At 36.1% G+C, this 23,729-nt stretch overlaps 1 protein-coding gene across 11 annotated transcripts in view; it reads right to left on the bottom strand.

Moving 5' to 3' along the window:
• kidins220a (kinase D-interacting substrate 220a) overlaps positions 1 to 23,729 on the bottom strand; it is a 154,795-nt gene that overhangs the window by 52,961 nt on the left and 78,105 nt on the right. The gene's annotated exons all lie outside the window — the stretch shown is intronic.

The raw sequence follows: 23,729 nt of genomic DNA on the forward strand, positions 1-23,729 counted from the left end.
ATTCTCAAAACACATCTGTAACTCATTAAGAGAATAAGCTCAACCCTGTTAGACCATGCTCCACGGCGCAAGGCGGATTTTTTCATCTATAAAATTGCAAGTGGATTCTGACATGCCCTTAATGCGTTGCGCATGGATCGTCAAAATAGAGCCCTATCTCTGTGAAAAGCTGAAAATGTGAAAAGAAGTGTCTCAGAGGAAGGCAGTCAATGTAGACTTCAGCGTTGATTTTTGCATCCTAAAACTTCACATTTATGATGCCTCTTAGTTCCTGACATTATCTTCAGCAGGTATGGTCTGAAAACTCTAATGGTATAGACTGCTGCTTTCCCCCTCTGACATGTACAAAGAGAATGTCAATCAAGTGTTTCTGCAGACTGTTTTTATTAAGTGTGATTAAAAAATAATAATTAATTAATGTTTACCATTAGAGGTTGGCAAAATTCACACACTGTTGCCACACATCTGTGTTTAAGCCCATTATAAAAGTATTTTTTTGCAAAATAGCTCCTTTAAATGAGTCCTTTTATGCCCTTTTGTACCAGATGCAATATAAGCCTTGGGTGTTTGTAAAGTTAAGGCTCAGAATAACTTTTATTATATCATGCTGTAAATGTCCCTTTTTGGTGGAAGCAAAAACATGCCGTTTAGTAAGTGTTTTTGACATTCAGTAGGCTTCGTATTATATGACAGCCTTTAATTTCATTTAGTTATTGCTTTTGTTGTTTTTAACCAATGCAAGCAAATGAGGTTATGAAACCAATATTTTACACACCATTACAATTTTACAATTCTCCATTCTAATTTAATCCATCTTTTTCCTGAATGTGCCTACTGCCTTTTAAATTACGGGTTTCAAACTTATAGTTTGTTCAATTCAATGAGCTGAAATCATTTCAAGCAGTGGAAAGAGCTCTTTAGGGCCTCCAGATAATTTTCACTATGGCGGTTAAATGTAGCATGGAGTTTTAAGGTATTTACTCAGGGTTAACCATGGCATGTTTCAGAGACTTTCACCACAGTCAGCAGACGTCTTCCTGCCAATTATTGATCTTTTCTGCAAAATTTGGATGAGAAACACAGGAGAAAACATTTTTGCAGCATAAAAGTATTTTTTATTAGTCAAAATAAAAAATAAATTCAACCAATTACTGAGGAAATATAGCTACTATTTGAAGTAAATTAATTGTGTGAAATCCGCCTTTGTGTTACAAGCATGTGTTACAACTACCCCTCTGTCTGTTACAACTTGCCCCGCAAGTGGGGTAAATAGTAACATTTTTACTTCTGGCATTTTTGGCAATGCTGCACAGAAACCATAGGTCCGGCGATCATACAACCAGTGCTCATTTGTAGGAGAGGCTTGTGTGTTAGGGGTAAAAAAAATATAGTTCGTCTAACCTTATTACTTTGTTCATTATTTGACCAAAACCAAAAAGTGTTACGTTGTGCTCTCTCCTATTCCCTACAGTAATATTCAACACGTTTATAATAATGCTGCAGAAAGACTTGTTTTGAGCTTTTTCGGATATTCACAGTCTGGTGAAAGTCATTTTCTAATTCTGATAAGTCTATTTTTAATCCTTCCAGACTGACACTAGTGGCTTACTAGCTAGTTTGTAGCTAAATTTGTTCTTACTTTGGTTGCACCACACGTTCTTTAGGCAGAATGTAAGACATAAACTCTTCATAAAGTAATGCCTAGTTGCATTGAATGACAAAATACCTAAAAGGAAGCATATAAATCTTTAAGTGAAGTTTCACAAACTAATTTTAAGAGGACCATGTGATATGATTGATCCCAGCTGGTCTCTCATCTGTAATCATTAGTAGACCGAATTTGATTAATTCAAACTGACTATAAGTAGCTAAAACTACAAGCTTATCTTCGTTTTCCGAAGAAACCCCCCAACCACCCCATCTCCTCCTTTTCTCCTTTACCAGGGGGAGCTCTTGAGAACTACCTGATCTTGTACCCCCTTACATGCTCAGTGACCAGGCAGGAGCTCAGAGTTCTCTCCCTGCTATTATTATCAAGCAATATCTAAATGTGACAATAAACAATACAATTGAATTATTTTAATAGCCTGCACGTTGAAAGAGAAAACATTCTAATTGTAATTCATGGATACAAATAACAATAAACACTCCAAAGAAAATTAAACTATTCTTCTACAAACCCAAAAGAAACTAACCCAAAAAAAGTGAGATTTGACAGAAAATTAAGCAGAGGGAGATTGTTCTTCATAATCATCGCAAGCACCTAAATGTAAACTAATTTCACTGTCATCTCTTTTCTAACATTATACATTGGTAGAGGCTGCCAGAAAATAGCTAGTTGGAGCATAACATTAACTCTAGTGTCCAAGTTGTAACTTAGCGTCTCTTACCTCACAACTAGGCTACGTTTTAACTTGCAAAGTGCTAGTGAAACCGGCCTCTAGTACTTTGGTCCAGACCAAGGGCAAAAAAAGAGCTATAAATAGCAGTTTTCAGTTGAAACAAACCAAAACACATTCACATGACAACATCAAGATGACTCGTTATTTAGATGCATCTCTGAAGAAATATCCAAATCTGCATTTTGATTGGTCAGAATGAACTTGCAGAAAAATTCCCAGAAGATGAAACATTATTTAGACCCCATTTCTATCAGGCTCCGCATCAACTTACAACCACAGTTTTGTCTGTGACCTGCCATGGGGCTAAATTACTAAAGCGCAAACTGTCAATAAACTTGTCCTCATCCCATAATGCGCAACTCATATCAGGCCGATAGTCAGCCTGGTAAAAAGGACAGTTCTTTTTTTCTCAAAAAGTAAACCTTATTACAAAGTGGACCTTATTTGACTGCTAAGTTAAGTATTGTGTAGTTTAAATAGCTACTGCATTTTAGGGACATTTTAAGCACTATTTACCAAAACAGTTCCTAAAGATTTAAAATAAAGGAATATATATATATATATATATATATATATATATATATATATATATATATATATATATATATATATATATATATATATATATATATATATATATATATACATATATATATATATATATACATATATATATATATATATACATATATATATACATATATATATATATATACATATATATATATATATATATATATATATATACATATATATATATATATATATATACATATATATATATATATATATATATATATATATACATATATATATACATATATATATATATATATATATATACATATATATATATATACATATATATATATATATATATATATATATATATATATATATATATATATATATATATACACATATATATATATATACACACACATATATATATATATATATATATATATATATATATATATATATATATATATATATATATATATTAGGGATGTAACGGTATTGTAAATACCGTCATACCGCAATATTAAATTTTTTCGATATTACCGAAGTCGCATGACTCGGTAAAACTATAGGTCTTCTGAGAAAATTTGCTCAGGCGAATGAAGCGAACGGGAGGTAGCTGAAACTTCATTTCCCATCAGCCCCGGCGTGGCCATAATCCTTTGCGGTCTGTTGTCGCTACAGATCCAGTAATGCGGAAATGGAGTGTGCTGCTAGTAGCGGAGATGAAAAAAAGATGGAAATGATCGAACCTAAAGCGGGTGTTGTCGTCGCGCGCGTTCTGATCAGCTGTGTTGTGGCGCGCGTATTGTAAAGCGCCGAGGGGGGGTTGAGCGCGCATACTCAAGAGAGGTGTTATCGCGCGCCTACTGAAGGGCTGGACTGGACGGAGGTTGTGTCGCGTCGCGGGGGCACTTTTGATCGTTTTGGAAGGGCATTTTCTATGCAAGACTAAAAAGGGCATGTGCACTGCACAGGTTAAGCCCTATGTGTGCACGTGCCTGCAAGTTGGGGAATACGACTAATAACAGTCATGGGGACTGCAGAAACACAGCACACTGTTCAGATTGATGCAGATATTGACTTTTACAGTAAAGAGACCTCTATCTCACTCATGGCTTGTCCTCTCAAGTGGGGGAAAGACAATGCACAACGTCACCCACTGCTGTCAACATGGGCCAAGTCATATCTCTCTTGTCCCAGAATCCTCAGTCCCAAATGAGAGGGGTTTTTTCTGTTGCAGGGGACATTGTAAATACCCAGAGATACCAGCTTTTACCAGATTATAGTTATATGATAATTTTCCTTTAAACCCATCTCTATCTAAGTGAGTGATTAAATGTTAAATGTGATGAGTTTTTAACAATACTAAATTGAAACTTTATTTTTTTTACATGGTTTAATAATTTTTTGTTATTAAAATTGAAGTTCCTGTTTCAAAGCTTACAGATAGATGGCTAATTTGTATGTCATTGACACTTTTGGCACTTTTTTGGAGTATTTTCAAAAGTTTTTTTTTTCCTGTAAATGATTCAATAAATACCGTACCGTGACATTCATACCGAGGTATTACCGTACCGTGAAATTCTGATACCGTTACATCCCTAATATATATATATATATATATATACACATATATATATATATATATATATATATATATATATATATATATATATATATATATATATATATATGTATATATATATATATATATATATATATATATATATATATATATATATATGTATATATATATATATATATATATATATATATAAATAAAGGAATGTATATATTGCTGCCTATAAGGCTAAGTAGACTATTGTCATTCATTAAGCAAATAAACTATCCAACATATTCAATTTGGCATGCAAACAATAATAATAATAATAGTAAAGGATGATGTGGTGGTGCAGTAGGTAGTCACAGCAAGAAGTTCGATGGTTCAAGCCTCGGCTGGGTCAGTTGGCGTTTCTGTGTGGAGTTTGCATGTTCTTCCTGCGTTCGCGTGGGTTTTCTCCAGGTGCTCCGGTTTCCCCCACAAGTCCAAAGACATGCGGTATAGGAGAATCGGCTAAGCTAAATTGTCTATAGTGTATGAGTGTAAATGGATGTTTCCCAGTGATGGGTTGCGGCTGGTAGGGCATCCACTGCGTTAACATATGCTGCATAAGTTGGTGGTTCATTCCGTTTTGGTGACCTCTGAATAATAAGGGACTAAGTTGAAAAAGAAAATGAATGAATGAATAATAATAATAATAATAATAAAATATAATAATGTAGTTTCTCGATTTTTCTAGCCTCTAGAAAACAAAAATAGCCAAATTAGTATTAAAATTTACTTTTATTTGCTTCAAATACATTTTTTCCTTCAAAAATAAGGTCCAAGATTTAGAATAAAGTTACTTGTAAAATGTTTTTTGTGTTTAAAAACAATGCAGTAGGTCAGTAATTGAAAAAATGACTTTAAGTATGTCAGATTCTTCTTAGTCTTAAAGCCTTTTTCGATTAGTTATTTTCACAATTTATGATGCCATAGCTGTCAAAATGGGACAAATAAGCTCATGTAGGCACAAATTCCAGGCCTTTGTCAGTGGTGGGTGGGTCTTTTGAACCACCCAAAACCCCCTAGCTACGGGCCTGCATATTAATCCAAAAATGCACAGTACTTTTGGGTCTGCTTGAGTTAGGATCAGATTCTCACCACAAAATATCCATTCTCAGGTTCAAGCAGGGGGCTGTTCCAGAAAGCAGGTTATGTGACATACCCGGGTAAGTTTGAGAGTAAGTAGGTAGATAACCTGCAGCTTTGGTTCCAAAATCGGAGGTAACTTCTGGGTATGTTAAGTAGCCATAGCAACTTACTCTCTGAAGATAACCTGCTCCGGAGCAGGTTATGTTCAGAGAGTAAGTTGCTATGTTCCCGAGTTTTTCTGTTTCAGAGAGTTTACTGAGCATTGCGTGCTCTTTTGATGAGAATATTTATGGATGTGGACACACAGATACAAGTTTTTTCGTTGTGAGAGGGTTATAAACAAATGTATAATGTTAATGTATTTAACAAACCTTTTTCAAATCAAATGTGACAAACCGCGGGTCTGCGCTTACCATAAAAAACATTCAGTTCAGCTCTTTTTATTCACGTCAGGGCATTTGAGGCAACTGTACAATGTGGCAGTATGACCACCTGTACAGTATGCCTGGCACTGAACTGTTCTTTACACTTTTGTACAGTTCCTTGGTCATAAATCACTGCGTATCATTACACAGTAAATTCAGAGAACGGCAATAGTGTAGTGGACAGTGCATCGTTAATGAACAACGGAGCGCACAACGGAGCGAGTTCGAATCTCACTTACAGATCTTGTCTTTTTCACTCCTTCTGCACCCTCACGTTTTTCTGTATAATATTATAAGAAGTGGCAGCTTTGTCTTTTTTTAGGAAAATATATCTATAATTTAAGATGTAAGACGTCGTTCATATGTATACAGTCACGCACACACACCTACATTTTTAATATAATATTTTTTTTCAGGGTTTCCAAATGCTATTGTGTGCATTAATTGCAGCCAGTTTTTAAAGCTCCATCAGTCACTAAAGGACACTGATAATATGAAATCTGTCCATAGTATAAATGTGCAGGTACAACTTGATTTTCTGTTTCAACTATTAAACTCATTACTGCTTCCACTTACTAGCTTATATGTGATGACCCCAGATCATCACTATGTTGAGGCTAAATGGCTGATTTTCAGGAAGTAATGATTCAAGTGTATAGTACAAATATAGTAAAAAAAAAAACAACAACAACTATAAAGCAAATGTTGCTTTACACAATGTTAATTTTTATTATATTTGTATTATACAATAGAATCTTTACTGGGCACTACATTGTTACTTGCTGGAGGACAAAAGATACCCTTTTCTGCCTTATACGATGACACTCTACCTGCAGTCTGACCCAGAGGAAATCTCAGTGGCCCAAGCAGACAAAAGAGATGAAAGAGTGCTAAGAAATATAATTTGTCAAAAAACTATGTTTAATCAAATAGTCTGTTCATTTCCTGAAATAAAATGAATGATTTTTTACACTGCTTTAAACACGCACCTTTCAACGTCTAACATATTTTTCATATACATTTGTCACCTTAAGGTGATGCTCATGTGACTTTATTTATCTTTAAAGATGGACCTTATACAGCTACTTTAGAATTTAAATATATAGATAAAAGATTTTGTCATACAAGAGTAATACTAAAATATGGAAAAGTGCAGAAACTTCTTACACTGCTTGTTAGTTGAGGCAGAAGGAACTTAAAATAAAAAGCATAAAAAGAAGCTAAAGCTATCTGACAACAATCACTTACAACAGTGACAGATTGTGTGCTTTAAGTCAAAAACTCACCACAAATAAGCCTTTATTATAGGGCACAGCAGTTACAGGCCTCTTTCTATTAGCTGCATAATAGAAAGAATATTCTAGAGTGTTAAATACAGAGCTCCAGTAATTAAATATTACCTTTTAGGAGAATGTTTCTGTGTTTAATGACTTTGGACAGAGTTCTTGCTCCAGAAAGATTACAATTTCTATAAGCCTTATTAGTCAATACACATATTTTGGCCTTAAGAAATTAATGGCAAAAAAATAAATGCATGAATGGTTACACAACATACTCAAAAAGGATGTTAAAGAGCGGTTAAATTTTTCATTACAATAAAATGGAGGGTGGCATGTGTAATTTAATGAACAAACTTTCTTCTTATTTATTTTTTCTTTTCTAATCTATTTCTTATTCTATGTTTCTTTCCTTCGTTGAAGCAGATGTGTAATCTCTGTGATTAAAACCTCCAGCTTCGCCTCTGTAAAGTGCATTGCCCTTTTTTCTCAATGTGACTTTCTATGGTGACTCGTGAGTTCGACGATCTACTGAAAATGCCTTCAGGTGTGTGTCGTGCATGCGCATTAACCCGTGGTTATCTTCAGGAGGTTGATTTAACTTACTCTTATCACCTGTTTTGGAACCAACATACTCGCGGTAAGCAGGTTTTGGGTAAATCAACCGAGAGTTCAGGGTTTAGCAGATGGTAAGTTAACCCTGCTTTCTGGAATACCCCCCAGATCTAGGTACGTTTGTTTGGTGTGACTGTCATGTTCACACCTGCCCATATGAAACAATCCAAAAGAGAAAACAAACTTCGAGTGTGATTCCACTGAAATAAATGAAGCAGGTGTGAAAGCACCCTGACTGACTGATTGATTGTCATATTTCTTTAATGTACACAATAACATACACCTCTTCTCTAAACTGTGCAAAACTAGCTCCCCAGCCACCAGCCCCAGTTGCTGAATGCATGTGGCTACTGCTGTTATTTCTGTAGCGCCGTGTCAGACGCTTTCAGATAAATGGTTTCCTATTGCAATTTATCTTATTGAGCGTGGGGATTGGTATCAAATAAATCTGATGATTTGCTTCTGCTGAACGCAGACATTTAGCACAGCCCATATTTCTTGCTGTATCTTCTCATCTGCCCTCGGCCCACGCCGCTGTCTCTCTGTTAAAGGAAATCCAGCTGAATCTTTAGTGGTCGATATGAAGATACAATAAGGCCTTTTCTCTGCCGTGAAGAGTGTGAGCTCAGAGTTTGGCCCTGTCCCATACCACCGGCTGAAGTAATCAGATTTGAGCTGTTTAAATTGGGCAGGAGAGCTGACACAATGGCACTCAGATGACCTGTTGCTACAGTACATGGAGACAGCACGCCAGTTTAAACATCAGCATCTAGACTGAAGGAGAAGATATACAACTGGACAGAGCGTCTGAGGCACTAATGCGTTTTAGTTTTAAAATGTGTACGTTTTGCTATGGTCCACACTACACCGGAGTTTCCTAGCCATAAAAACGGAGTGTTTTGGAAATGCTGAAGAACGTTTTCATTTTAAAATGCTGCCGCTCCGTGTCAGTGTGGATGGAGGAAAATGGAGACATCTGATAATGGAGGCGGATTGGGGATTTTTCTTAATATTAAGTGCACAAAGTTCAGTTTTGCAAGTTACTTAGCAAGTTTGACATGGAAAACAAACTCCCGAGAACACGTCGGGTAAAAACAGTGTACTTTATGAGGTCATTCACATCACCCTGGTTACGTTCTTTCACTATCTATACAATAAAATGAAAACATGATATAAAGAACTGCTATTTTTATTGTGATTTTAGTTCATTCGTTCACTTTTTTTCGGCTTAGTCCCTTTATTAATCAGGGGTCGCCACATTGGAATGAACCACCAACTTATCCAGCATATGTTTTCTGCAGTGGATGCCCTTCCAGCTGCAACTTATCACTGTGAAACACACACACACACATTCACAAACATAACTAGGACAATTTAGCTTACCCAATTCACCTGTCCTGCATGTCTTTGGGGGAAACCGGAGCACCCAAAGGAAACCCAACATGGGGAGAACATGCAAACTTCACATGCCAACTGACCCAGCCAAGGCTCGAACCAGCGACCTTCTTGCTGTAAGGCTACTCACTGTGCCACAGTGCAGCCCTGCAGTTTCAGTTATATATGTTAAATGTTGTGTATGTTCTAACTTACGTTATAGTCAACTCTGTTACATGGGTTATAATAAGGCATGACAACTTTGAAAGAAAAAGCATGTGACTTGCTCCAAGTGAAGTCATTTCTTCTGGCAAGAAACTCTAAAAAGCACTGAGGCATGATCGTTACTCCCTTCTCATTAATTTGTACTAAATGTTTAGAAGACACCAATGCCGCTGATGGGCAACTTTTAGAGCAATGCTGCAGGGCAATGAGCAACCAAGTTAGACACGAGGACACTAATTAGGGCAACATGTATTTTCAGTCGAGCAACACAGCCCAAAAAGTTAGCTTGCGTATCATCAGCATAGCAGTAGATGAATTATGTCAACTCTGTTATTGTGATGTTTCAATGAATCTTGCATTCACTTTTTTAAAACACTAATATAATGTGAATAGATCAAATTCAGTTTCAGACATGCCATGTGGTATTTAGTTTGATGTTAACGTCTTGAGATTAAGCACAAAATGGTGGAAAACTTCAAGTCTGTTGATGTCTATCTGTTATGGTTTAAACAGTTTGGCATTAAGTTAAACTTCAATATTAACTGAATCAAATGTTTCCCACCAAGACTGAAGCATTATTTTACAATATTTAGATTACATTATTTTTCCAATGAATGGAAAATCCATGAAATATACCTACAATTCTAGAGTGAATCATATATATATATATATATATATATATATATATATATATATATATATATATATATATATATATATATATATTTATTGTGTGTGTGTGTGTGTGTGTGTGTGTGTGTTTGTGTGTGTGTGTAACATAACACTATTTTAATATAACAATATTGCTATATTGTGTCTATGTGTATGTGTGTGTTTGTGTGTGTGTGTGTGTGTGTGTGTGTGTGTGTGTGTGTGTGTGTGTTCTGTCTGGTTCTCCAATCTAATTGGCTGATAGCCGTGCGATATTCTGCAATGTCAGAACTCGTACAGCCTCCTTTTATATTACTCCACCCACAAAAAGTGACAGCAATCAATAAATTCACTTTAGTTTGAGAAATATTGGAGCTGTTGGACAACATAAAGTACTTTTAAGGTTTTTTTAGACGAGAATGTAGTTGTTTAGATTGCAACTATGCAGTTTATTTATAAGGAATAAGCTTATTTTAAATACTTATAGAAATCTCCATCAGCTTGTCATTGAGCAGAGCAAAGACGGTTGATGTTGTCCATCCACAAGATGGCAACACAGACCACATAATAAGCCCTTAGAACATTAAAACAGCGTAATTTCAAACTACAGCTGATCAAATCATTACTGAACAAGTAAATGACAGTCTTAGTCGATCTCTCTCTTTTGTCTGTGTTAGTGCTGTATTTATACCGTAGTAATTGTAATGTATTGAGTGTGAGATGGGACTCATATATCAGGAATGCATGTATTTTATGTTGGCCACTCTTTGTATAACCCAGAGTTGTTACTTTGTTGTTGGCTGACTGTTTGTTTCTAAAGAGTCTCCTCTGTTTTTGTCAATGCAGACTACTTCAGTAAACAGAAAGCATGAAGAAATGCCCGCATGTGTTTAGCATTTTTCGTTATCAAAAACACAACAGCAATCCGGTAGTGTTTGAGCTACTTTGGGTTTTTTGGGGATAATTATTGTGATCTCCCAACTGCAACAGAGAAATACTGGAAAATCATGGCATTCATGGCATTTCATGCCGTTCAGCCTTATGATCTTAAAATGTGAGCAAAACCACCTGTTTTGACATCACTTTAGACATTATGCTAGAGAATCATTACACTAGCGCTAAAGTGATGTTGGTGAATTAGTAATGGCTTCTGCTGTTTGGATATCAGATGCAGATGTGAATGAATGGCGGAAGAAAGTAGTTCCTCTTATAAAAGGATTTTGAGACTCTTAGTGTTAAATTTTCTTTTGTATACATATGATAAGGTCGTCGTTCTGTTGTATAAATGCAATTTTTAGCACATTTGTAGCAGTGCAGTATGACTGTATATCGCCACTGGTGGAATACTAAGACAAGTTGTCTGCTACTCATGTGATATTGCTCATATCTACAAAAATACCACAAAAAATACATATTTTTGCCACGTATTACATGACAAAGATTGTATTTTTTGCAATTATTTGTTTTACTCATTAGCAATGTCTAAGTTAAACACACTAAATTACACTTGTAAAAGCTTTTACAAGTGTTAGATTCACTGTATTACTTTATTTGATTTACTTTATTATTCACTTAATGTCAGATTTACTTCATTACTTTATATTTTATTTTGTTATTTTTATTTTCAGTTTAGCCATTGTTTTTAATATCATCTTTACTATGACTTTCTCTGTGCAAGTAAAATATTATCACAATTTCACAATCATATTTTGTTGCCTTGCACAGAATTTCAACTCTCAGGGCATGCAGAGAGGAAAAAAAAAATGCTTATTTGTTATCAGGCCACAGTGTTACGGTCATTATGACCCAGATGGCATGTTAAAATATCATGTTCCAAAAGGTTTAAGTTTAGAAGAGCATTTCAGTAAACTGCTTTGCTCTCATCATCCTCTGATGGTTGCATAAACAGTGATGGTCACCAAATGACTCAGAATGGGAAGTGCGCGCGCGTGTGTGTGTGTGTGTGTGTGTGCGTGTGTGTGTGTGTGTGTGTGTGTGTGTGTGTGTGTGTGTGTGTGTGTGTGTGTGTGTGTGTGTGTGTGTGTTAGAGGGCTAGCGAGTGGCTGGGTGTGAGAGCAGATGTTGAAGTCATTGGACAAAGGCCCACACTGTGCTCCAGCAGGCCTGTGTGTCAGCGGGTCACAGACGGATGCTGTGCTAACAGTCAGCTGACCTTCCACATGATGGACATTAGGTGGAGGTTTCGTTCTTAGGGTGGAGCTCAAGGACATGACCAACATACGGAGCACAAACTTGAGCGCAAACACACTTACTTGTCTGTTCTCAGAAGTATGTATTCAAGATGAGACACTGCAGGCAGAAACATGAGACAGGCTGTTCATGCACCTGCTTATTTCACTTTTTTTCCTGTTTAATGGAAAGAATATATTCATAAAATATACACTTTAAAGTAGGGAGGTCCAGATTCGATCACATGATCAGAAATCGGGCCCGATCACATGGTTTCATGGTTTTCAGACATGGTTTCGATCGCTTGTTCTTTAAACAAGGAGCAAAAATACTTTTTTTTGAGTGCAAGCAGAACTTAAGTACAGCAAACTTTACAGTTTTATTAACATATCAATATTCTGATTTTTTTTAAATTATTATTTTTAACATTATATAGTTATATTATACAGTTTTAAAAACCTGGATGACGCGACGGCAGCCATATTGCGCCAGACTACACACCACACACAACACTAGTTAGTGAAGAGGAGAAAGAGTGAAGAAGCCATTTATAAAATGGGGATAGTTAGGAGGACATGATGGACAGAGGCCAGTGGGCAAATTTGGCCAGGTTGCCAGGGTTTTCAAAGGACATTCTGAGATTTTTAACAACCACAGAGAGTCAACATAGAGTCCCCTTCACTATACTGGGGTGTTAGGACCCACATAGACCACAGGTTGAGCACCCCCTGCTGGCCTCACTAACACCACTTCCAGCAACAACCTAACTTTCCCATAAAGCAATGAGTGACTGTCAGACGCGGTCAAGAGTAATAAATAGATGTTGTTTTTCAAACGGATACTGCACACACGGTTTGAATCAGAGCGCAAGATGAACACTTAACCGACATATACACATAATAATAATATTGATAACAACAATACTAATAATAATAATAATAGGGCGAGGCAGTGACGCAGTAGGTAGTGCTGTCGCCTCACAGCAAGAAGGTCCCTGGGTCGCTGGTTCGAACCTCGGCTTAGTTGGCGTTTCTGTGTGGAGTTTGCATGTTCTCCCTGCCTTCGCGTGGGTTTCTTCCGGGTGCTCCGGTTTCCCCCACAAGTCTAAAGACATGCGGTACAGGTGAATTGGGTAGGCTAAATTGTCTGTAGTGTATGAGTGTGTGTGTGTGAATGTGTGTGTGGATGTTTCCCAGAGATGGGTTGTGGCTGGAAGGGCATCCGCTGTGTAAAAACTTGCTGGATAAGTTGGCGGTTCATTCCACTGTGGCGACCCCGGATTAATAAAGGGACTAAACCGACAAGAAAATGAATGAATGAATAATAATAATAATAATAATAATAAATCATTATAATAATTTTTCTATGATATATTCATAAATGCACTGTAAAAAAAGTTGACCCAACTTAAAATTTTAAGGCAGCAATCCTCATTTTTAAGTTTACTCAACTTTAAAATAGTCTAAACTAAGTCGTGTGCAAGTAATTGGGTTGAAAGTTGATTCAACCTAAAAATGTGCTGAAATATGTTGCCTTAAAATTTTAAGTTGAGTCAACTTTGTTGTTGTTTTTACAGTGTGGTATACATGAAATGATAAATAATGATTAAATACAACATTTTATTTCTATAAAATTATTTTGAAAGATGTTTTTAGGCTTTTTTTTTTACTTTTACTCTAATTTGTCAGAAGGAAAAAAAAATTTGACCTGATATCATCCGTTGTTTATGCAAAGTAGCACAAAGTACTGAAATAATGCCTCATTTAACAATTCAAACAAATTTTTGAAAATATGTAATACAAAATAGTTAGCAATAGTTTATGTAATCAATCAACAAGTAGGATGAATTTTTATATATACTATTGACCTGCAGTGTCTCGACTTCAGAAGAAGGGCTGAAGGAGAGAGAAGTGTACTGGTGAGAGAGGTTTGGTTCATTTCCCACGCACTGGATTAAGCAGAACTGGGCAGATTGTGTCTCTTCCGAAATCCAGCTGGGCTTGTTTATTTGTGTGTGTGTGTGTGTGTGTGTAATCAGAGACAAACAGGAGCCAGTGACAAGAGCCTCTCTAGAGAACCAACTTCCTCTGTCACAAGACACACACACACACACACACACACACACACACACACACACACACACACACACACACACACACACACACACACACACACACACACACACACTTACATTCCACTTTACGGAAGAAGAGTATTTAAGGCCGTACTCACATTAGGTACAGTTGCCTCCAACCGGGCTAAAGCACGTTTGTCCCTCCTCCCGTCTCCCCCGACGGCCCGCACTCACACCACAATCGGGCCTGGGCACGCTTACGTCAACGATGCTGCGCTGTTCAGTGAGAAGCGCTCTCTCACAGCACAATGGAGATTTCTCTAGTTATATCGTTTCAGTCGTTTGTTATGCAGTGACATGCAGTCAAATATTTCGCCAAACAGTCCTTAGGGATGCAGTGACACGCGGTCAGATATTTCGCCGAACAGATCCGCCACTTTTGGCGCTCATAAACAGTCATAAAGCCCTCGTGCTGCAGGAATGAGGAGGTCTGCTGAAGGCGCGCAGCTGTCGTGCAGTGAGGGGTTTGTGGCTTTAATTAACTAGGGCAGTTTGCGGTCACTGAACAGTAAGAATGATTAATAAATCCATATGAAACAGTCTCTTAAAAGTCACGTCTCACTTTCAGTTTCGGGCTTTGGCGCGTTTTGCACTCACACTACAAACGTACCGCGCCAAAGCCCAAGTGAACAGCGCTCAGGCCCACCTCTTCCAACCGGGTCAGGGCAGGCCAAGTGAACCGTGCCTGAGCCCGATTCAGCGCATTCACACTTCTCAAACGATCCGGGAAACGGGCCTGGGCACGGTTCGGATAGCATAGTGTAAGTAGGCCCTAAGAAAAATCCAAAAATACTGAACTATTTTTCACATAGCAAGACTGACTTGAGGACGAGTCTGGTTCATGTTTCATAAAAAGCTTTGTTTAAAAATAAATTAGAATTGAATATACTTCAGTATAAACTATGAACAGCAACAAAAGTAAACAATACATTATTATTATTATTATTATTATTATTATTATTATTATTAGCAAGTCTTTGAAATTATTATTAATAAAATAATAAATCGACATTTTAATCTACGCACATAATAATTATTATTAAATTATTGTTAATACAACTATCAGCAAATAACTATGAATAGTTGTATTTAATAATAATAATAATAATAATAATAATAATAATAATAATAATAATAATAATAATAATAATAATAATAATAAAGTATTACTAATATTTTATTATGTTTTGATTTAAGCTTTTATTTTAAGAATTTTACAGAATACCTCTAAAAAACTAAAAGCAACCTATTTTATAACAGCTGCACAAGTTAGCCATGAGTGTTAATGAAGTTTATTTTCAAGGCCACAATGAAGCACAAAACACGGCACAACTCAGAACTGGACGTCTAGAATGAAGGCTCTGTAATCATGTAATCCTCAATAGAGATGTTTGTCATTGACTTGTTTATGGAGTACAAAAACAAACACACACATGTACGCCCAATAGTGCGCAGGGAGCAGTTGATGAGAAAACTGCTGTATTTAATCTGGCGGGATGTGAGACAGCGCAAACACCCGACACACAGGCCTGGTCCAAACACAACAGACAGACTAAAACAGTCGAGGCGTCCATAAACACGACAGAGTGGCGACCAGATTCCAGCTAAAACGAGACTCACCACACCAGGAGAGACGCATCTGCAGCTTTCAATTTAATTCAGTTTCCAGCGCTCAGCAAAAATTATCATACTGTCATTCAGCTCTCTGATGAACAGAAGAGGAAGACAAATTACAAAATTCAAAGACCAAGGCACCAGAAAAGTGAAATTAATTAATTACATTTTTTATAAATTTTTTCACATACTTTTTGAGTGTCTTGGACTTATGACTTTGTTGTTTATCTTTATGAATTCCTACCCAAAGATCACCGACACATGAAATTTTACGAAGAGCACCGACACATGAAATTTGCCTAAAGCACTTTTGACTTAGGAAAAAAAAAGATATTTTGAAGATTCTTGGCAGCCAAAACCATTGTTTATAGTTTTTTTTCCCTATTTTTCCCTATTTTATTCCCTATTTATTTCAGTTACCACCATTCTTTAAACTATATCTGTTTGGGTCCAGGAGAAAAACAACTCACAAGCTCCTAACAACCTGAGTTAATAATATATTTGGGGGTGAACTATTCCTTTAATGCAATCGTTCTCTTCAGACTCTTATGGTGGTCAGACCAGGATGTTTGGGTTTTTTATGTAATTTTTGGGAATTTATTTAAAGTATGGAAAAAGCAGAGGATGATGATGATGATATGAGGAAATGACACAAGCGGGACTTTACTTTCATCTCCCACATGAGTAGCACAGCTAAATGTGTCAGATCCAGGGGCATGGCTCCAAATGATCTAGTCTGGGCTAGTCTGAATTCTCCTTTTAAAATATTCATATACATTCTCAAGTGGATTTTGATTATTCAAATAATAGAAAATGACAAATTTTTCAATTTTCCAACTGAAACCTTGACTGAAGCAGTTTTAATTTACTAGTACTTCATCTACAGTATGTTAAGCTGCTTTGATACAATCTTCTTTATAAAAGTGCTATAGAAATAAAGATGAGTTGAACAACAATAACATGAACACGTTGAACTAGTTAAACAAACTCAGACTAGAACATTAACACCAAGGATGCATCAGATTAAACAAAAGTAGAGTCAGCCTAATAATTTAATAATAATTAGCTTTAGTAAATTGTGTTCATGTAAACATAGTACATCTATAGTAAAACAAAAACAGATGTTCACACTTTATTTTAAAGTATAATTCACAATGTTAATAAACCATTAAATAAGAAATGACTATTATTATTATTATTATTAGGTAAATAAACTACTAATTAGCTACTTATTCACAGTTAGTAAGGTTGTAGTTTGGTTTAGGTTTTAGGTAGGATGTAGGGGGCATGTAAAATAAGATTATAGTGCTAATCAACAGTTAATATATATATATATATATATATATATATATATATATATATATATATATATATATATATATATATATATATATATATATATATATATATATATATATATATATATATATATATATATATATGTATATATGTATATATATACAGTTGAAGTCAGAATTATTAGTCCCCCTGAATTATTAGTGCCCCTGTTTATTTTTTTCCCTAATTTCTGTTTAACAGAGGGAAGATTGTTTCTGCACATTTCTAAGCATAATAGTTTTAATAATTCTTTTCTAATAACTGATTTATTTTATCCTTGCCATGATGACATCAAACAATATTTGACTAGATATTTTCAAGATACTTCTATACAGCTTAAACATTTAAAGGCTTAACTAGGTTCATAAGGTGAACTAGGCAGGTTAGGGTAATTAGGCAAGTTACTGTATAACAATGGTTTGTTCTGTAGATTATCGGGGGGAAAAAATTAGCTTAAAGGGGCTAATAATTTTGTCCCAAAAATGTTTTTTAAAACATTATTTTATCATTTATTTATTTTATTTATTTATTTATTTTACTGTTGCTAATTAAATTTTTGTTAACACGTTTTAAGTAAAAACTGTTTCTGGGTCCAAGCTGCTACTCATTTGAATTGAGAAAATATTAGTTTATCACCACTTTTTAGTCATATCACACATTAAAGTGAATGTGACAGAAAATCACGGTGTACACATCAGTTTCAGACTAGTTGCATTACAGAAAAATTATCACTTTCTGGCCATCTGATATTTTTTAATTAATCTTTATTTGTATAGCTCTTTTACAATGTAGATTGTGTCAAAGCAGCTTCACATAGAAGATCGAAGTAAATTGAAACAGTGTAGTTCAGTTTTCAGTGTTGAAGTCAGGTCAGCTCAGTGTGGTTTAATATTCACTGCTCAAAGTTTAAACACTGAAGAGCAAATTCATCGATGCATAGCTCCACAGGTCCCGAACCATGTAACCCAGTGGCGACCCACGCAAGGAAAAAACTTCACCAATTGGCAAAAGTAAAGAATTAAAAAACCTTGAGAGAAACCAGGCTTAGTTGGGCACAACCATTTCTTCTATGGCCAAACGTCTTTTGCAGAGCTGCAGTCTAGGCGCCGGAGGGCATGGATATATATTAGGCAAAATTAAATGTACAGTTGAAGTCAGAATTATTAGCACCTCTGTTTATTTTTCCCCTAATTTCTGTTTAACAGAGAGAAGATTCTTTGAACTCATTGGGGTTGGGGGAAAATTGGGGAAAAAAATCAACAAGGGGGCTATATATATATATATACACACTAGTTATTTTGGGAAAAACAGTAAATAGAAAAGTCTTATTTTGGCCAAAACAAACTACAATCAAAAAAGTATTATTTTCTGCTTGTTCAAACTACAAATCTTAAGTTTTTTGGGGATAACTGAATTTTTTTATGTTAAATCATTCATTTATTTGGTTTGAGATTCAAACCAGCGGCCTTCTTGCTGTGAGGCGAAAGTGCTACCCACTGTGCTATGTTATGTTATGTTATGTTAAATCAACTTAAATAAAAACAATTAAGTTAACTTAATTGGTTTTTGTTAGAGACAACATAAAGCAATTATTTGAAACCCAGCCGTTTTAATGTGTAATGGCTAGTATTTGTACTCAACTATTCAATCCATAAATGGAAGAAGAATAACTATCAGGATATCTTCAGTCGCAGCATGCTAAAAAAAAAAAAAACACTATTTATAATCAACTGAAACTGATGTAATTCTTCCCCTGGAAAAAGACAGCTTTTGAAGCTAGTGGGAGAAGAAGTTGGCTTTGACATCAAGTGATTTGTTTAGCAATTACTTTTGACATTCCTGCCTTTGCTACCAGACAAATCTGCAAAGGAAAAGAAGCGCTATCATTCATCTGTCACGCAAGCGTCGGCAGTGAGGGAAATGAAGCTCTGCTGTTCGAGACACTTGCAGTTTTAGAAGATAAAAGCATGTCAAGAATACCAAAGGCATTTGGAACAATAGCGCTATTGATCAGAGGCGCGTTGCGTTGTTCGGGCTCGCGGCGTGGCTGCTTTAAAATGGTGGGCACTTGAGAGGTCCCTCGTCGGGTGTATCCAAATGCTAATCGATCCCAAAGCTGGCTTAGCTCTCTTTTTTTCATACTCCTCTTCTTCTCTTTCAAAGACTCCCACACACAGCAGCTGATGGGAAAGAGTTTAATTCTCCCACTCTTTTCCCCTTTGGCCGGGCGCTGAATGTGGCACTTGACTTTGCTTACAGCCACCCTTGTGTGGACGTTCAGTGCGGGCCCAAACACATCGATGCCAGCCTGCCCTCCATAAGGGGCCCAGAGACCAGAAATGCCAACACGCATTTATTTTCTGAGCACCATAAAGAGAATCAGTGTGCCCACCAAAAGAACAACAGCTGTCAATGATTGGTGGTGACGGGCAGGGGGTGACAAGAGAGGCAGGACTGGTATGTGGAGTTTGCTTCTCAGGCAGGGCTTTATATTATATACATTATATATAACATTTTATATAACTAACATGTTCTTACGCTGAAATCTTTTTACATTGTACTTATCAGTCCCTCCAGGATTTTGCAGGACTTTTTTTCTGAATTTTGCAGCCTAAAATGACTGATTTTGCTGTGACTTTTCTTAAAATTTGGGCCAATATTTGCGGCCGTATTTTGTGTTGATTGTGTTGTAAAAAAAAATTTTACCAGAGACAAAAGCCTTTATTTAGAAGTGCTAATAAATCTTACTTCAACTTCAGGTAGATAGAAACAGAAGTGTGCACTATAGATGCTGCTGATGTGAAAGCCTGCTCGTTGCTTCTGCTCATGCGCTGTGCACACATGCGGCTTTCTGCTCTTGCTAGGCCGTGTGCTGTGAAAGAAATGTGACACATTGCTGTGTTATGGCCTGTGCCCGCAACAAGTTTATATTTAACTTATTTCACTGTCTTTCGCAGTAGGCCTAAGATTTGTAGTTCCACATGGCCTTTGTTTTGAGTGAATCCATGTGGTGATGGATTCATAGAAAGTGTCTAGAACGCGAATTTTCGGAAAATTCACACCATATCAGAATAAAATGTGAAATCCACAAAAAGACTGAAAGACCTGGGCTGCGTCCAAAACTGCCTGCTGAAGACTGAAAAACCTGGGCTTCGTCCAAAACTGCCTGCTACTTAGTAAGTACTGCATTTGAATTTAAACGTACTACTCGGACGTTAGAAAAGTCCGTTCTCTACAATATGAATGTGAAAAGTAAGAATGGAATTCGGATGTACTACATCCGCCATTTCGTCATGGTCATATGACCTACCTGCGTCAGTTGCGTCACTTCACTCCCATTCATGAATTCTCTCATGGGGCATTATGGGATAGCGCAGCATACATAGGATGCACACTTTAAAAATCTCGCCAGAAGTTGCAAGTCATCCTGGTATATCTAGCATACTGATTTTCGAATTCTATGAATTCGGACATATTACTCGACTCGCATACTGATTTTAACGTAATGTATAGTATGGAAGTATGGGGTTTGCAATATTATTGATTTGTTTTCAGGAATATTAAGTCAAAAATAAGTGAGTTGTTCCTTAAGATAAAAAACAATCTGCAACTGTGGTGAGTAAAATAATATTATTTCAAACCCAAATCAACATTATTACACTTATTCCATTTAACTTTGATTGTTTTAAGGGTCTAAAATCTCACTTAATTTTGACTATACTTTTTTGAAAACAAATCAAAATTCTTAACTTGTCTAAATATTTCAACTATATTTATATATTTGGACTAGAAACAATATACAAATTCTATATGGGAAAAGGATTATTTGCAGTGCATCAGTAAACAGAAGCGTCTTGCCCAAAAGCTTTAATAAACTTTAATGGGATCTTTTTCTTTTCCCATTCATGAAAGCTGAGAGCTGCCCCAGAGCAGCAGTGGAACACACTTATACTGGAAAACAGTGGATATTTATAGTCTAATGATGTTAGTTACTGGCAGGTAAAGCTTTGAGGGGAACGTTGGCCAAAAATAAGCAAGCCGACTGAAAGTAACGTGATCAAAGTGAGAACTTTCTATTTTTAAACACCCCAAGAGATGTCAAACATCAGAAAGAAGCACAACAGTTCGATCAATCACAATCTGATCAAAGGGTAAAGTCATCTTTCAAAGCAGACAAATGCATGTGACTTTGTGTGTGTGGGTTTGTGTGTGTACTATACTGTAAGTCAGCTCCTTAAATAGCAGCAACTGGAGGGTGTTCTATTCATTTACATAGAGAGGGAGGGGTTTATGACCTGAACTGGATCCAGCCAATAGGATGCCTTTCAAAAAATTAAGTTCATACCATACTCGGTATGTCTTTTTAGTTTTATTGTTCCCTCATTAGGTTTGGATGCACAGGTTTCCCTTTCCCACCTGCACAAACCAGGTTCTAGTTTTTGTTTTTTTCACTGGCTAGAGAGTCACAGTAGAGCCATTTACAAAAGAATCTGATGTGTTGCTATGAATGTTAATAACTTTGTAATCCTATATCGGCATCCAGACAGCGAATCCAATGTATTCCTGTACTGCAGTGTTCCCAATTCTGGTCCTCGGGACCCCCAGCCCAACAAATTTTGTATGTCTTCTTATTTGACACACAAGGATCAGTTTATGGATCTCTTTGTTATTGAGCTGATGATCTGAATTAGGCGTGTTAAGTAAGGAAGACATGCACAGGGCAGGGGGTCCCAAGGTCTAGAATTAAGAATCACTGCAAAGGTGCAAGGTGGTTTCGCATAAACAGAGAATGCAACGGAGAATAACGTCTTCATGTAACAAGCCCTTATGTGAATAGACAGCCATTAAAATAGATTATTACGTTCGACTTCATTGTTATAACAAAAATGGTGCTCAAAACAGTTTCTGTTCATCTCATTGGTCATGGTAACCCTGCCCTCAGCCACTGACCCAAGTGGTTCTTACTTCTAGTATCAAGTTCCTGGAAACCCAATGGCTAATTGAGGACTAATTCATTGCTGACAAAATGAATGGGCTTTTAAAAAAATGTTGCTGTGGCTCTCTTTTTGCCAGAAGGTATCCATGTATAAGAACTTTTGCAAGCGATAGACATACTACAGTGCTCCAACATTCAGCACTATCACTCTCCAGGTGACCCTTCTCTCTCCCACACCATTATGATGTATGTGCTCTCGCATTAATATAAAAGCAAACAATGACAACAACAAACAAAAAAGTTTGAGAAAACCTTACCACCCGTGTTCACGCTGCCTGTTTGATGGTGTGAAATAAAGAAAAAGCAGAAAAACAATGTGTAGTGCAGCGGTGTAAAGTACTCTACTTGACTACATTTGTGATTGAATATATGTATTCTTTACTCCACTACATTTGAACGGACACTTATCGTTACTCATTACATTGTGATTGTGCACGACAAGCTGGCATGTTTATGCAGTGTGCAGGATGCAGTGTCTACTTTGTTTGCAACGAACCATGAAAAATAGTGCTTTTAAGAATTCATCCTCAAATTTAAGAAAACACATTGAGGTAAGAGTCTATTTAATGTTAATTAAATGTGAATTTAGTCAAATTATGTCTGACTTTACAATGGTATTGTAAGCATAATGTTAACAAAAGGTAATAAAGTTATTTATATGGCAAAAAGCACTGCCACATACCATGACTATATTTTAGCTTAATTAGCAGTGAAATGCTTATTAGTGTAGTAAATAAAAATATTCCCCCCCTCTGAGTAGACATGGGCCGGTATAAGATTCTGACTAAGATTATGATAACCTTGGATAAAAATATCACGGTTTCACGGTAAAGGGATTGCTGCTCTAAAATATATTATTTTGAAATGTCTGAGTAAAAAACAACAAAAAAAAATTCCCCTTTAAACACAAAAAATTTTATTTTGAGAAACATTTAAAATATTTTGGAGCAGTAATCATGTCAGGCTAAATGAATTATTGATTTCTGCGTTCTTCATTTGTATGAATTTAAATTTCATTTAAAACAGCATCTTTTCTGCTGAGATATTGTTGTCCTAAAAACAAAACAAAAATAAAAGTAAATAAAAAATCGTGCACATACCTTACGGTATGGCAGAATACGGTATTGCCAAAAATTTTAACGGTTTTAAAACCTTGACTTTTCCAAACCATGGTATACCTTCAAAATGTTAATTGTCCCATGCCTACTGAGAGATGAAACACATCAAAGTCAGCAATGAATTTTATTGTACTACATTTTACTACGTTT

The sequence above is a fragment of the Danio rerio genome, chromosome 17 (assembly GCF_049306965.1).
Source record: "Danio rerio strain Tuebingen ecotype United States chromosome 17, GRCz12tu, whole genome shotgun sequence".
In the NCBI taxonomy this organism is placed as follows: domain Eukaryota; kingdom Metazoa; phylum Chordata; class Actinopteri; order Cypriniformes; family Danionidae; genus Danio; species Danio rerio.